The 14,823-nt window shown below is 36.0% G+C and overlaps 1 pseudogene; it reads right to left on the bottom strand.

Moving 5' to 3' along the window:
• LOC149180573 (2,3-bisphosphoglycerate-dependent phosphoglycerate mutase 1-like) overlaps nt 1-13,670 on the bottom strand; it is a 50,954-nt pseudogene extending 37,284 nt beyond the window's left edge.
• Between the last annotated feature and the right edge of the window lie 1,153 nt (nt 13,671-14,823).

Raw genomic sequence — 14,823 nt, 5'->3', positions numbered from 1 at the left:
TCAAGAAGAAAAAGGTAATAGTGTTGATTGATTCAGGAAGCACCCATAATTTTATTCATTGTAGGGTAGCAAAAGAATTGAATTGCTTCCTATATCCAGCACCAGAGTGTCAAGTGATGATTGCAAATGGAGGAACAATAAATTGCTCTGGAAGGTTCCATAATATCAAGCTATCCATGGGAGAATATTTATTGACTAGCCCAATGCTTTCCATTCCAATGGGAGGTGCTGATGTTGTACTAGGAGTCCAATGGCTACAATCCTTGGGTACAATAGCTTTTAATTTTCAAGAACTTTTCATCAAATTTTCTACGGAAGGAAAGGAAGTTGAATTAAGGGGTATTGTAAGGAAACCAGGAAAGATAATCAGCTCTAATGGTATGACAAAGCTTCTAAAAAAGGAGCAAAGGGGTGTAATTGCACAATTATATTCGCTAGATGTTCCCACATCAGAATCATCTATTTCTCCAGATCTCCAAAAAGTCCTGGACAATCATTCCAAGGTATTTGAAACTCCCAAAGGTCTCCCACCTATGCGTGATCATGATCATGCTATTCATTTGATTCCAGGAAGTGTTCCTCCAAACATCAGGGCATACAGATATCCCTATGTCCAAAAAAGTGAAATTGAATGTATGGTTGCAGAAATGCTAGAGGCTGGTATAATTCAACCAAGTCAAAGTTCTTTCTCTGCTCCAATAGTATTGGTGCACAAGAAGGATGGATCATGGCGCATGTGTCCAGATTATAGGGAGCTCAACAAGCTCACTATTAAAGATAAGTTCCCCATTCCTGTCATTGATGAATTACTGGATGAATTGCATGGATCAATTTACTTCACCAAGTTGGATCTTCATTCAGGATATCATCAAATCAGAATGAAGATTGAAAACATCCCGAAAATGGAATTTAGAACTCATGAGGGTCATTATGAATTTTTGGTCATGCCTTTTGGCCTTACTAATGCACCTTCAACATTTCAAGTTTTGATGAATTCAATTTTCAAACCATTCCTTAGAAAATTTGTGTTAGTATTTTTTGATGATATACTAATCTACAACAATTCTTGGAAGGATCATGTTGAACATGTTGACATGGTGCTACGACTATTGGAGGAGAAACAATTATATGCAAAAAGATCCAAATGTTTCTTTGGAGTCCAGGAGGTGGAATATTTGGGTCATATTGTATCTCATGAAGGAGTTAAGGTAGACCCTAGCAAAATTAAAGCCATTAAGGAATGGAAAATCCCCACATCCATAAAGCATCTGCGAGGATTTCTTGGGTTGACAGGGTATTATCGCAAGTTTGTTAAGAATTATGGGAGAATAGCAGCACCTCTAACAACATTATTGAAGAAAGATGCATTTTCATGGACTCCAGAAGCAACAAAGACCTTTGAACATCTTAAAGAGGCAATGTGCCAAGCACCGGTCTTAGCTACACCGGACTTCACAAAAACCTTTATTGTGGAATGTGATGCTTCAGGAAATGGAATTCGTGCTGTTCTAATGCAATATGAAAGACCCATTGCTTTTGAAAGTCGTCCAATCAAGAGAAAGTTTTTAAGCAAAGCTATTTATGAGAAGGAAATGTTGGCAATACTCCATGCACTTAAGAAATGGAGACCCTACCTAATGGGAAGACACTTCAAGGTAAAAACAGATCATGATAGCCTTAAACACTTTTTAGAACAAAGATTATCCTCTGAAGAGCAACAAAAGTGGGTCACAAAGATGATGGGTTATGACTTTGAAATCATATACAAAAAAGGGAAGAAAAATGTGGTGGCAGATGCACTCTCAAGAAAGGATGAGGATGTGGAAGCATTGTTGTGCGCCATTTCTATTATCCAACCAGATTGGATAAACGAAGCAAGGGAGGAACGGAAGAATGATGAAGAAGTGTGGGCACTTATTCGAAAGCTACAACAACATTCCAGTACGTCTGATACATTTAGCTGGCAAAATAATTCATTATGGTACAAAGATCGCTTATACCTCCGTAAGAATTCCCAGCTAAAACAAAAGATTCTTATGGAATTGCACACTTCTCCCTTAGGAGGGCACTCGGGATTTTTAAAAACTTACCACAGGGTTAAGAAGGAATTTTTTTGGGATGGCCTTAAATCAGATATTCAAAAGTTTGTGGCAGAATGTTTGGTTTGCCAACAAAATAAAGTTGAAACAATTAAGACACCGGGTCTATTACAACCTTTATCCATTCCAAGCCAACGTTGGGAGGAGGTTTCAATGGATTTTATCACAGGTTTACCCAAGTCTGAAGGAAAGAGTGTCATCATGGTGGTAGTTGACAGACTTACCAAGTATGCACATTTTTGTGCATTATCACATACATTTAAAGCCAGTACAGTTTCTATTGCATTTATGGAAACAATTCAAAAGCTACATGGAAACCCAAAGATTATTGTAAGTGACAGAGATCCAATTTTCACTGGAAATTTTTGGACATAATTATTTTCTTGTCTTGGTACTCAGTTAGCTCATAGCTCATCTTATCATCCTCAATCTGATGGGAAAACTGAGATAGTAAACAAATGTTTGGAAGGATATCTTCGTTGCTTTGTATCTGATAAACAGACACAATGGGTCAAATGGTTGCCTCTGGCTGAATGGTGGTATAACACTTCCTTCCATACAGCAACAAAAATGGCCCCATTTATGGCACTTTATGGGTATCATCCACCATCCATCACATCATATTTAAGAGAAAATTCTAAGGTTCAGGCAGTGGAACATCACATTGAACATCAACAACAAGTCCTCCAACTCTTAAAGGATAACCTCGTGTTGGCACAAAATAGAATGAAACAACAGGCAGATCAACATCGCAGTGAAAGAAGTTTTGATGTAGGTGATTGGGTATTCCTACGGCTACAACCATATAAGAAAATGTCCCTAAAGCAAGCTAAGAAGGATAATAAATTATCACCAAAGTATTATGGTCCGTACAAGGTGTTGCAAAAGATTGGTACTATGGCATACAAATTGGAGCTTCCTGCAGCTTCTCGATTGCACCCAGTTTTCCATGTTTCATGTTTAAAGAAGGTTATAGGTGACAAGCTCCCAGTGCAAACAATATTGCCAGAACTTGATGAGGAAGGAAAAATTATACTGGAACCGGAAGCAATCACAGAAACAAGAACTCGACAGCTACGAAATCGTGCAATTTCAGAGTATCTTATCAAGTGGAAGAACTTATCCACTGAAGATTCCACATGGGAGGATGAGAATTTTATGCAGAAGTATCCTGATCTACTCATGCGTTGAGGACAACACTTTTTTGAAGGAGAGGGGCATGTTGGGTCCCTATAATACTAGTGATTACCCCATTACTATTGTATTTATACCCCTTATTTATATTGTTGTGCCCCTATTACCCCCATGTTGTTATTTCTGTGCCCCATAGAATCCCTCTATTGTTATTTTTGTGACTTTATATTATTATTGTTAGGTCGGCTGGATTATATTGTGACTCCTTAGACTCCTATATATAGAAAGGAGGTTTTGTCATTTGTATCATCAAAGAATTGTTCATTTATGTAATTTAAAGGAGGTTGCCCCCTCGAAGAGGCTGAATTCTAAGGCGTTGATCTATCTTTTCTATCTTTTCTTGAGCTGATTTCATAACAGATACATGTGACCTTGCTCCTCTTCCAAAGGGACGAAAACTTGTTATATGAAAATGGGTTTACAGAACCAAGTTTGGACTAGATGGAAAGGTTGATAAACATAAAGCTTGTCTTGTTGCTAATGATTTTTCACAAGTTGAAGGCATTTACTATATTGAAGCCTTCTCCCATGTTACCAAAATGAACTCTATCCACCTTGTTCTTTCCCTTGTTGCCTCTTTCCAATGGGAAGTCCATCAGATGGATGTTAAATCCTCCTTCTTGGATGGGGACCTGCATGAAGAAATTTATATGGAACAACCTACTAGATTTATACAAACAGACTCCATCCTTGTATGTCGGCTTAAGAAATCCCTTTATGGCCTCAAGCAAGCCCCTTGGGCTTGGTATGCTAAAATGGATAGCTTTCTTTTATATACTGGCTTTTCTAGGTGTCATTATGACAATACTGTCTACACCAAGAAAGTGGGTAAGTCTCTTATCATTCTTTTTCTTTATTTTTATGATCTTATCCTTACTTGTAGTGATCCCAACCTTATAAACCATGTGAATTTCAGCCTTAAAAAGTAGTTTGAAATGACAGAATTAGGACACTTGCATTATTTTCTTGGTCTTCAAGTCTTGCAATCCAAATAAGGTATTTCCCTTTCCCATTCCAAGTATGTGTATGATATTTTACACCACTTTCACATGGAAGACTGTAAGCCAGCCCCTTCTCCCTTTTAGTCCACAACCAAACTTTTAGTCACTTGTACTTCCCTTAAATTTGATCCTACCTTATACCATCACCTTGTGGGAAATCTTTTGTATTTGACCCATACCCGTCCTGATGTTTCCTTTGTTGTTGGCCTTGTTTCTTGATTTATGAAAAACCTACATGAAATTCATTGGAAAGAAACTAGAAAAATACTTCGTTCTATTTGAGGCGCAGTTCAGTTTGGGATTTATTTAAGTGCGTAAGAATCTACTCTATTGATTGGTTTCACTTATTCTGATTGATCTGGTGACCCCGATGATCAGAACTCTACTGTAGGTTATGTCTTCACTCTTGGTTCTGGACCTATTACATGGGCTTGAAAGAAACAAAGTTCCATTTTCTTTTTCTTCAGCAGAAGCTGAGTATCATGGTGTCATTGAAGCTAGTAAGGAAGCCCAGTGGCTTCATCAGATCTTGTCAGAGTTTGGTTTTCAGCAACAACATTTGACTAAAATTTGGTGTGATAATCAAAGTGTCATTCAACTATGCAAAGATCTAGTACAACATCAGCGCAACAAACACATTGAGCTACACATGCACTTCATCATAAATCTCATTCATGACCATGTTATTGAAGTGAAATATTGTTCAACTGATGATAAAGTTGCAGACATCTTTACAAAGTCTCTCACAGAGGTGAAGTTTACTAAACTTATATTTATGGTTGGATTTCAGGAAGTTGTCACTAAGGGGGGATAGGCTCTAATGCCTCCTTTCTTCTCCTATTGTGTCATCTTTATACATCCTTCAATCTTATCCCAAGTTGTTCTTAAGGGGGGATGTTAGGATATTCTGGCACATAGGAAATAGTTAAGTACAACTTGGTCTAGTGTATACTTAGGTAAAGTGTGTTTCTTTAGTATGTACTTTTTGTAACCTACAATCCAACGTTCACGATATGTTCTAGACATGAAGTGATCTGACAGTTCATTCTCTCCTCGGTATTACCGACACTTGATTTGTGGCTTAACACCGAATTGTTCCATGATCTCTATTTAAAGAGCATGGAGTGTCACTTTTTAGGTGAGCGTTCACGAGAGAACCTTATGTAAATGTTCTTTCTTTTACATTAATAAATTGCCTGAAGTGGTCGTGTTGGCTCAGGTCGTGGATTGTTTCCCTCTTTGACAGGTTTAACCATGTCAAGAATACTGGTGTATTGAACTGTGATCTGTTTGTGAGCGGTGTCCTTTAGTGTACAATCTAAGGAACTTACCCTGTAAATTCCTACACAGATCAAGATGTAATCAATGAAAACGAAAACTAATTAATAAGTATTTCATTATGATTTTCAAAGAGTAAATACGATCAAGACTTATTTCATTATTTTGTTTCAAAATTAGAATTTCTCATCATCCTACCAGAGGTGACTCCCTCTGTTTTTATAATAGATAAAGGAAGTTACAATAGATGATCTCCTAGATAAGGATCGTCCAGAGAATATTTGATTCTCATGACATTCTTCCTATGTTAAGGTGACTATTCTAGCTTTGACGGAAGAACCAAAAGTTCTTATTGTTGTAACTAACTCTATATTTGGGAACGAATTCACTTAAATTGACCACGAACAAACTTGGATGCACTTTCCATATATCGATCGTCATATTCCTTGTTCATACAAAAATCTCATCCAACATACCATTAGCTCAATTTATAAATAAAACAACCTTCTTCATCTTATGAAAGAATAATTATATAAAGAAATAGATTTACCAAGGTATAGACCATATTGAGCAGAAGAATATGATTATGAATAAAAAAAGGATAAAAGATTGATAAAAAACCAAGGAATTAAATAGTCTAGTGAGGGTTAAATGCCATAAATTTGATACCCCATTTCGCAAAGGGACCAACAACTACAACAATATGTAATGGAGTAGGTGGAGCACAAATATTACAATCGTAGATCTAGCACACATGAAACTTATGTGACACCTAGAATGTAGTCATGAAAGATAATAGGCCAAAAGTAATGAGCGCGTAAGATCTTCTACATGGTAGCGTAACCAAATAGATGTCTGCCTCATTCCCCTGAGTGGTATTCATTAAGGACTTTCCTGGCGTCCTCAAGAGTGAGTCACCTCTGTAAGATCATAAAAATACCACGATGATAAAGGGTGTCACTGATAATAACATAATTTTGTGATTGGTATCGAATACGTTGCTGCTTGGAGCGAGAGGTATTAGGCTGGAAAGTCTAGGTCTAGTGACAGATCAGAAAATCTGCATACTAAGGGTTAGATGACAATATCATAAATAATGAATCGTGAGGGATAGAATCTTCAGATGTAGATTCAGAATCGGGGGAAGGAAGATCGCACATTAGCTTGGTGAAAATTATGGATTTCTTTGACTTGGATTTGATGAGCTCTAGGTCAAACTCTTGCAGAATAACAATCCACATAGAGTACTTTCCCCCAAGAAATTGACATGAAAATATATATGCCATAGGGTTGCAATCTGAAAAACATATAGTTTTCCTAAGAAATATGTAATGGTGAAATCTTGGAGTTGCCAATTTGTTATACGGGATTTACAATTACAAAAAAAGTATCTCCCCTAGATTTGTTGGATAACCTAGAACAATAGAGAAACAAGGAACCCAATGCTTTCCTTAAAGTAAATAGATGATGGAATGAAGCCTAGCTAGAATCCATCGTGGGCGCTCCTTCTTTAGTTTGAATTCTCCAATTACAACTTCAATTTCCAAAATTATAACCTACACAGTTAGATAACACAAGCCAAGAAACTACGATATCTATGCAATATCATCTAAATACTCTATTCAATAGATCAACATGGTATTGAAATATATAAAATAACAACATCACATATAGGAAAACAGAGAATTCTTTGCATTAATATAAATGGAAGGATTTTACAACCATAAATGGGTGTTGATATTGTAGAAGAGCTCCTCCAAGACTAACTTCTTGTTTCCTTCTCACAATGTGCACCTCCAATCACCCTAAATGAATGAAATGAAACCTCTCACCACAACAGCATAAGAGCAAAATCACTCTCCAAAAGTCTGCCTCTTGCATATGGAAGGTTGTAAATATATATAGGAATGGGGTAAGTTGGGATTTCTTATCCAATTACAAATCTAAGGTTTCATAGATCCACCTTTGATGGGATGATGGGATCAAAGGATAAGGGATGGAAACTCCAAAATAGGACAGGATAGGATAGGATTTGAATTTTTTATCTGGGGTAAAGGGTTATAAAAAAATTTGGAAGAGGAAGCTTCTAGAATTTCTCTCTTTTTCTCGAATTTCTAGAACCAACGCAGGTGCATAGGGGAGAAAAATTTACGAGATGAACGCAGACCATAGTGGAGAAACCTATAGGTGAACATTTTTCCATAAGTGGCTAGGGTGTGTCAGTCCCAAAACTGGCTCAAATGATGCATTTTCAGGGAGAAACTTTGGGGAATGAAAGAGATATGATTAGGCCTTTGTGAAAGATGATTACAAGGGGGACTAGGATGTTGATTGATCCCATTAGGATTCCTATTGATTAGATGTAACAAAATGGCCTATGAAAACGCCTAATAGGAAAACTTTTCTTTATATTCAAGGATATTTTGGACACATTCGTCTGGGTTATGATAAACCTTGTAAAATCAATGGAATGGGTAATTTTTTTATAAAGAAACGAAATGGAAACCAATGGCTATTAAATGAAGTAAGGAATGTTCTAAATCTAAAGAAAAATATAACTTCAACATTGCACATGGGAGGTGAAGGTTGTGTAACTACATTTACAGACAAAACCTGGAAGGTCACAAAAGGAGACCTGGTAATAGAAAAAGGAGAAAAGGTTGGTACATTTTATTTATGCAATGTTATTTCTAATTTTGTTAATGCTTTAACCTCCATAGGAGCGGATATGACACTCTTGCATCATAGGCTGGGGCACATGAGTGATAAGTCGATGCAAGTTATTCACTCAAGAAATTTGTTGCCAGCTTTGAAGCATGTTTATTTGGATTTCTATGAAAATTGTGTTTATGGAAAGTAGAAGAGAGTCAAATTTATCAAATTTGGGAAAGAAATGAAGAGAGGAAAATTAGAGTTTGTACATACAAATGTATGAGGACCTTCTCAGGTATCATATCTCAGTGGCTCTCACTATTATGTTACTTTTATTGATGGTGAAACTTGAAAAACCTAGATTTAGTGTATTCAGAATAAATCTAATGTATTTGATACTTTCAAGAAATGGAAAGCTTTGGTTGAGAATGAGACGAGAAAGAAATTGAAGTGTCCCAGATCAGATAATGAAGGAAAATATTGCAACAAAGAGTTTGATAACTATTTTTAGAGTATGTAATTCGTAGAGAGAAGACAGTTCCAGGAACACAACAGGAAAATGGTGTGTCATAAAGGATAATCAGGACAATCATGGAGCATGCAAGGTGCATGAGATTGCATGCAGGATTGCCCTTACAATTTTGGGTAGATTTTGTAGATATTGTTGTTTATCTAATAAAAATAGTGCCTTCATGTCCCTTGGATGGTGGTATTCTAAAGAAGTCATAGACAGGGAAAAGGTAAACTACTCATTTTTAAATACTTTCAGTTGTGAAGCCTTTGTCCGCATTAATAAAGAAAATAGAACAAAGCTTGAGAAAAATCAAGAAATGCACCTTTATTGGATATGGTGTTAATGATTTTTGTTATCTCTTATATATGGCTACGTAAATCGAAAAATGATTAGGAGAAGAGATGTCATATTCAATGAAAAAGTGTTGTATAAGGATCAGATGTAAGAAAAGGAAAACAAAGAATACACAATGATTGATGAGATCACAAAAAAGGTAAAGGTGACTTAAAATCATAATTATCAATAGCCACAATAAGAATAACCACAAAAAAATAGGCACCTCAAACACCTAAAAGTGGTGCTAGAAGATCTACCAAGATAAGTAGAACCCCTGAGTGATACTCTCATTCATTATATTATGTATTGTTGATTGATTTTGGTGAACTAGAAAGATATGAAGAAGAAATGCAGGTGGAATCCAGGAAGAAGTGGGAGCAAGCCATGGAAGAAGATATGGACTCCTTGATGCATAACTAGACTTGGTACTTAGTCAATTTACCTGCAAGTAAAACAACATTGCAGAATAAATGCGTTTACAGGTTGAAGGAAGAAGATGGATGAAAATAGAGGTATAAGGCTAGACTTGTGGTGAAGGGGTTTACACAAAAGAAAGGTATAAACTTTGATAATAATGAAAAAGATCTTGTTGTTAAAATAACTTCAATCAGAACAATTTTCAATCTATTGGTAGCAGAAGATTTGCATCTTGAGCAGTTAGATATAAAGAAAAGATTTTCCATGGGGATTTGGAGGAATAAATATATATGCATCAGCCACAAGGGTATGCGTTAAAATGGAAGGAGAAATTAGTGTGCAAATTGAAGAAGATCATTTATGGCTTAAAACAAGCTCAAAGGTAGTGGTATCTAAAATTGGACAAGTTTATGTTTGAACAAGGTTATACTAGATGTCACTCTAACCATCGTTTATATCGTAAAAGGAAAAATGATGCCAGCTATATTATATTTCTATTATGTGTAGATGACATGCTTGTTGAAGGGTCTAACATGCAAGAAATAAATGTGCTCAAAGGAAAATTGGAAAATCCATTTGCAATGAAGGATTTTGGTCCTGCAAAATAAATCCTTGGTATGAGAATAACTAAAGACAAGAAAAATTGCAAATTAACATTTCCTTTGAGTGAGAACATAGAAAAGGTATTGGAAATATTTAATATGCAGAATGAAAAACCAGTTAGTATGCCTTTGGCTAGCTATTTCAAACTAAGTAAGGAGATGTGTCCCAAGACCCAGGACGAAATGGATTATATGTGTAAATTTCCATATGCATCAACAGTTGGAAGCTTAACGTATGCAATGGTCTACACAAAGCATTATTTTCCACATGCAGTAGTAGTTGTAAGCAAGTATATGAAAAATCCACGAAAAGAACATTAGATGGTAGTGAAGCTGATTCTCACGTATTTCAGAGGTACCAAATTTCAAGCATTATGTTTTGAAGCTTCAAACATTACTCTACATGGATATGTTGATGCAGATATGGAAAGTGATAGATATAATAGGACTTCAACCACATGGTATGTGTTTATTGTAGGTGGAACAACTAAGCTACAGAGGCTAGTAAAGAAATGATTTGGTTACAAAGGTTTATGGATGAATTAGGAAAGAAGAAGGAAATGGGTAGGTTATATAGTGACAAATAGAGTGTCATTCATCTTACAAATAACTTAGAATTTCATTCCAATACTAAACGTATAAAACTCAAGTACCATTTCATATGGTCAGTGTTGGAAGATGGACAGTTGAAGTTGGAAAAGATACACACTAGCTAGAATCTTGCAGATATGTTAACAAAAGTTGTAACCAAGGAGAAATTGAGATTCTGCTCAGTTTCAATTGGTCTTCAAGTATGATGGTGAAGATGAGAAATAGCCAGGCCCAATTGAAGTCATTGTCCAACAAGTGAAGTAACAATGGAGTTTATATAATCAGTCTCCAAGTGGGAGATTGTTGGGTGTGGAACCGAATTATCTTCTTGATGAAGAGGTCTTGGCTGCATTGGACCCCATTTCCTAAACAACGTGGAAAAGTCGCCCATATGATATTTGTCAAGGGGTCCAGGGGGGGCGATGGCTACTTTTAATGAGTGCCCTCCCCCGCTAGACGAGGGTTCATGGGCAGTGCCCTTGAAGCTAAATATAGATCAAAATTTGCCTTGTAAAATATTGTAATTTCATTGTCAATCTGGGCCATTCATTAGGCAGATGATCTGACGGAATAAGTTACATTAATTTAGGTTTTTTCCCCTAGAAGGCAACCCTCATTTTATATGAGGGAATTGTATTGTGGTTGTGTATTATTATTCCGAGCGAGAAAGAGAGAGGAGATTGTGTGAGAGTGGAGGAAATTATAGCAGATCTGTTGTAAGTTGTATCTCTTCATTTTGTTGGATAATATAATAGGTAGGACGTGATGTTTCTCTATGGACGTAACCCAAATTAGGTGAACCACGTACATCTGTGTCTGTCTTATTTTATATTTTTCTTTGTTTGTCTTTCTGCAATATTTTATGTATTTCATTGCTTCATTAATTAATTTCTAACAATAAAGTTTGAGTCTTGAGCATCAATTTTTGTTCCACTAAAAATAGGGTATAATTACAGGATGGGACCCTACAGGCTAATATATCTGGAATCGTGGAACAAATTTTGTTCTTCTCCCATATTAGTTTATGAGCCTGTTCTTGTAATTTTTGAATCTTCATTTGAGCAGCACTAAATTATGCAATTGTTTTTGTTTCCACATTGGTCAATGCATATAACCATTTCAGTAATTTATGATGTTCATCTTGAGGAATTGTCTCCCGCTAGTAATTAGCTACAATTTTTTTTAATGTTTATATTTCAACTTCCAAGATCAGGGGAAAATATGGAGGCACAACATGCATTTCTACTCCTTTTTCTATCAAAATTGTTTCTTCATTCTGTGTCTCTATAGTTTTATACTCAAAAACGTTTCTCTTCTTAGTGACCCTATATTGACTTGCATCCTTCCTTTTTTGACAAGTGTGAGGTTGTTCCCTATCTTCCAATTGTTTCTCTAGTTCATGTATCTTCCTTTTTAGAGCGATATTTTCCTTCTTCAAAATAAAAACCCTTCTAAGGAGCCTATTTTTCTTTTTGTTCCTCACAACCTCTAGACTTTTCAATTTTTGTTTTCTACTTCCAGAGGATATTGTTGGAGGAGTAGTAGAAGGAGTGTAGTATTTAGTCACTAGAAAATCAACAGGGGACTCTTGAGTTTCGATAGCTAGAAAATTAGTTGATAATTTTTAAGTTATAACAGCTAAAGAATCAATAGATGGCTTCTGAGCAATGGAAATTGAAAGATTAGCTAGGGATTCCTGTGTTATGCTATTCAAGAAATAATGGAATTTTCCTAAGCTATAGTGACTGGAGAGTCAACAGAGGGTTCTTGAATTGTATCAACTGGGGATTCAACAAAAGGTTCTTGAACTATAGTAGTTGTAGAATCAGTAGAGGGTTCACAAATTTTGGTGATTGTATAGTCGGTAGAGGGTTCATGGATTGTGGTAGTTGGAGAGATAATAGAAGGAACCTGGGCTATAAATACTGAAAAGTAGTGAAATATTCTTGAGCCATAGTGACTAAGGAATTAGGAAATTGTTCTTCAATCACTGCAGTTGTTCCCTATCCCATATCCATAAATGTTAATAAATATTCCACTTTTTCCAATTCTTGCACCACTTCTGCATTAGGAACTTCTACATTAGGCACTTCTTCGTCCAAATTCATCTCCATTGATACCTGTACATTTTCAACATCTTAGGAAATTTGGTTCATGTATTTTTCATGGGATTTTTTAGCTTCCTCGAGGACTTGCACTCCTACTTGCACCTTTTCTCCTTTGTATCATAGTCCCAAAGTTATATCACCCTTCCCAAATTTATCCAAGGCCAACACTATTTCTAATTGTTCATGTGAAACCTAATCCAGACAAGTTTCTCTCTTTTCATCAACGATCTCCTCATTTAAATATATTTCACTCATAGCAGTGGTTGACTTTTTCTAAAGAATTGAGGAGGGAGGAACTCTGTTTCCCCCATAATTTAGATAACCTGGTTCATTTTATCCTTCCTCTCTATAAGCTGGCCATGAAAGATGCAATTTTATTCTCTTTCTTACTAGGTTTCTAAATGACCATAATGTCTAATAAAGAAATTTCAATTTGGAAAGGTTCTGATGGAGTACATTCATGCACTACACATTCGAATTGGAAAAATTTAGTTTGAGGAATTTTTGCACAAACAATTTCAGAATTGGTAGTTTCAGAGTGAGGAAGGTCTGACTGAATGGATTCAGTCTGAAGAGTTTCGAAATGAATGGATTCAGAGTGAAGAGTGTCACATTGGAAATGTTCTTGTATAGACAAAATTTTCTCTTTTGGTGCTACACAATTTTATTTTCCTTATTTATTCCAGGTTGTCCTCATCACCTCTTGGAGTACCAACCTGGAAATTCTCTTCCTCATATCTATCCTCAGGGTTCTCATTTTCAAATATCACTTCAGAATCTCCACCTCCAATTACAACTTCAAGGTTCTCACTGTTGACAATGATTTCAGGGTTTCCACTACTAGTATCAGCTTTGGGATTTTCATTGCCAATTACCATTTCAATATTTTCTCCACTTATTACTATAAGGGTATCCTATAAGGGCATTTTATATAAGGGTATCCTCATTATTACTATGTTAATTTATAAGTCCTTCATTCACCCCGATGAAATTTTTCCAAGTTTGCTAGGTTTACCATAAAATCCTTATAACTAGAACTTGATTAATCCAAGGTAGCTTATGGGTTCTTGATTAATCCCTTCCCCTTTGTCACCAGTCCTTCTTCGTCATCTAAAAATAGCAGAGCTACGTTTTTTAATGAAGTGTTTGGTTCATACCACTTCTCTCCCTCCGTTGCTAACCTTGTAACCTTAGTTATAGCCTCCTCATTTACTTGAACATGTATGTTCTTTACCATCGTCATCCCATTATCCAAGTTATGCATGAATTCCAACACAATTTCTCTATGAAAACCATGAATTCTTATGAAATATTGAATCCATCCTACATGGTTTAAAATGTTACACACCTCATTAGAGAAATTTTGAGCTCTAAAATGGGCCTCATAAGAAATATTGTAAAATAATAGTAGAAATAATAAAATAAGATTTGATTACCTCATTAAATTTTGGAGTGAAAAAAGAAAAAACTGTTGGAAATAATACTGAGAGGGGGGGTGAATCAGTATTATCAGATTAATCAAACTTTTCAAATGCCCAGAAACATATACGCTACTTCAGTTAAGTGAACCAGCGTGTACACGCTACTGTGACGAAGTAAAACAGCGTATAAGCAGAAAACTCACAATTTAGTTAGCTTATTCTTCAATTAAGTGCATCAGGACATTATTCATCATATTAACAGTAAACATGTGCAGTATAACAGAACAGATAAAAAGCCACACACATGAACACCAAGATATAAGGTGGAAACCCAATGTGGGTGAAAACCACCTGCTGCAAGTTGTCTCTATCTTTCTTAATATGAAACTTCAGTTTACAATCTTTTGTACTGGTGCAGCCTTATACCAGTACGCAGGCTACAACCTGCAGAAGGCTTCAACCTTCTCTCGTTCTCCAAACTTCCTTGGAAGGGAGCTCCAACCCCCTTTGCTCTTGTACTAGCCAAGATACTAGTACGTAGGTGCTGACCTACAATCTTCCTTCTTCCAGGTATCACTTTTCATACATTTTCAGACTTGGATATTCCTGA

The sequence above is a fragment of the Pinus tabuliformis genome, chromosome 3_2, assembly GCF_031772625.1.
Source record: "Pinus tabuliformis cultivar Carrire ecotype Pingquan chromosome 3_2, CPIR1, whole genome shotgun sequence".
Taxonomy (NCBI): domain Eukaryota; kingdom Viridiplantae; phylum Streptophyta; class Pinopsida; order Pinales; family Pinaceae; genus Pinus; species Pinus tabuliformis.
This window is presented reverse-complemented; position numbering and strand designations above follow the sequence as displayed.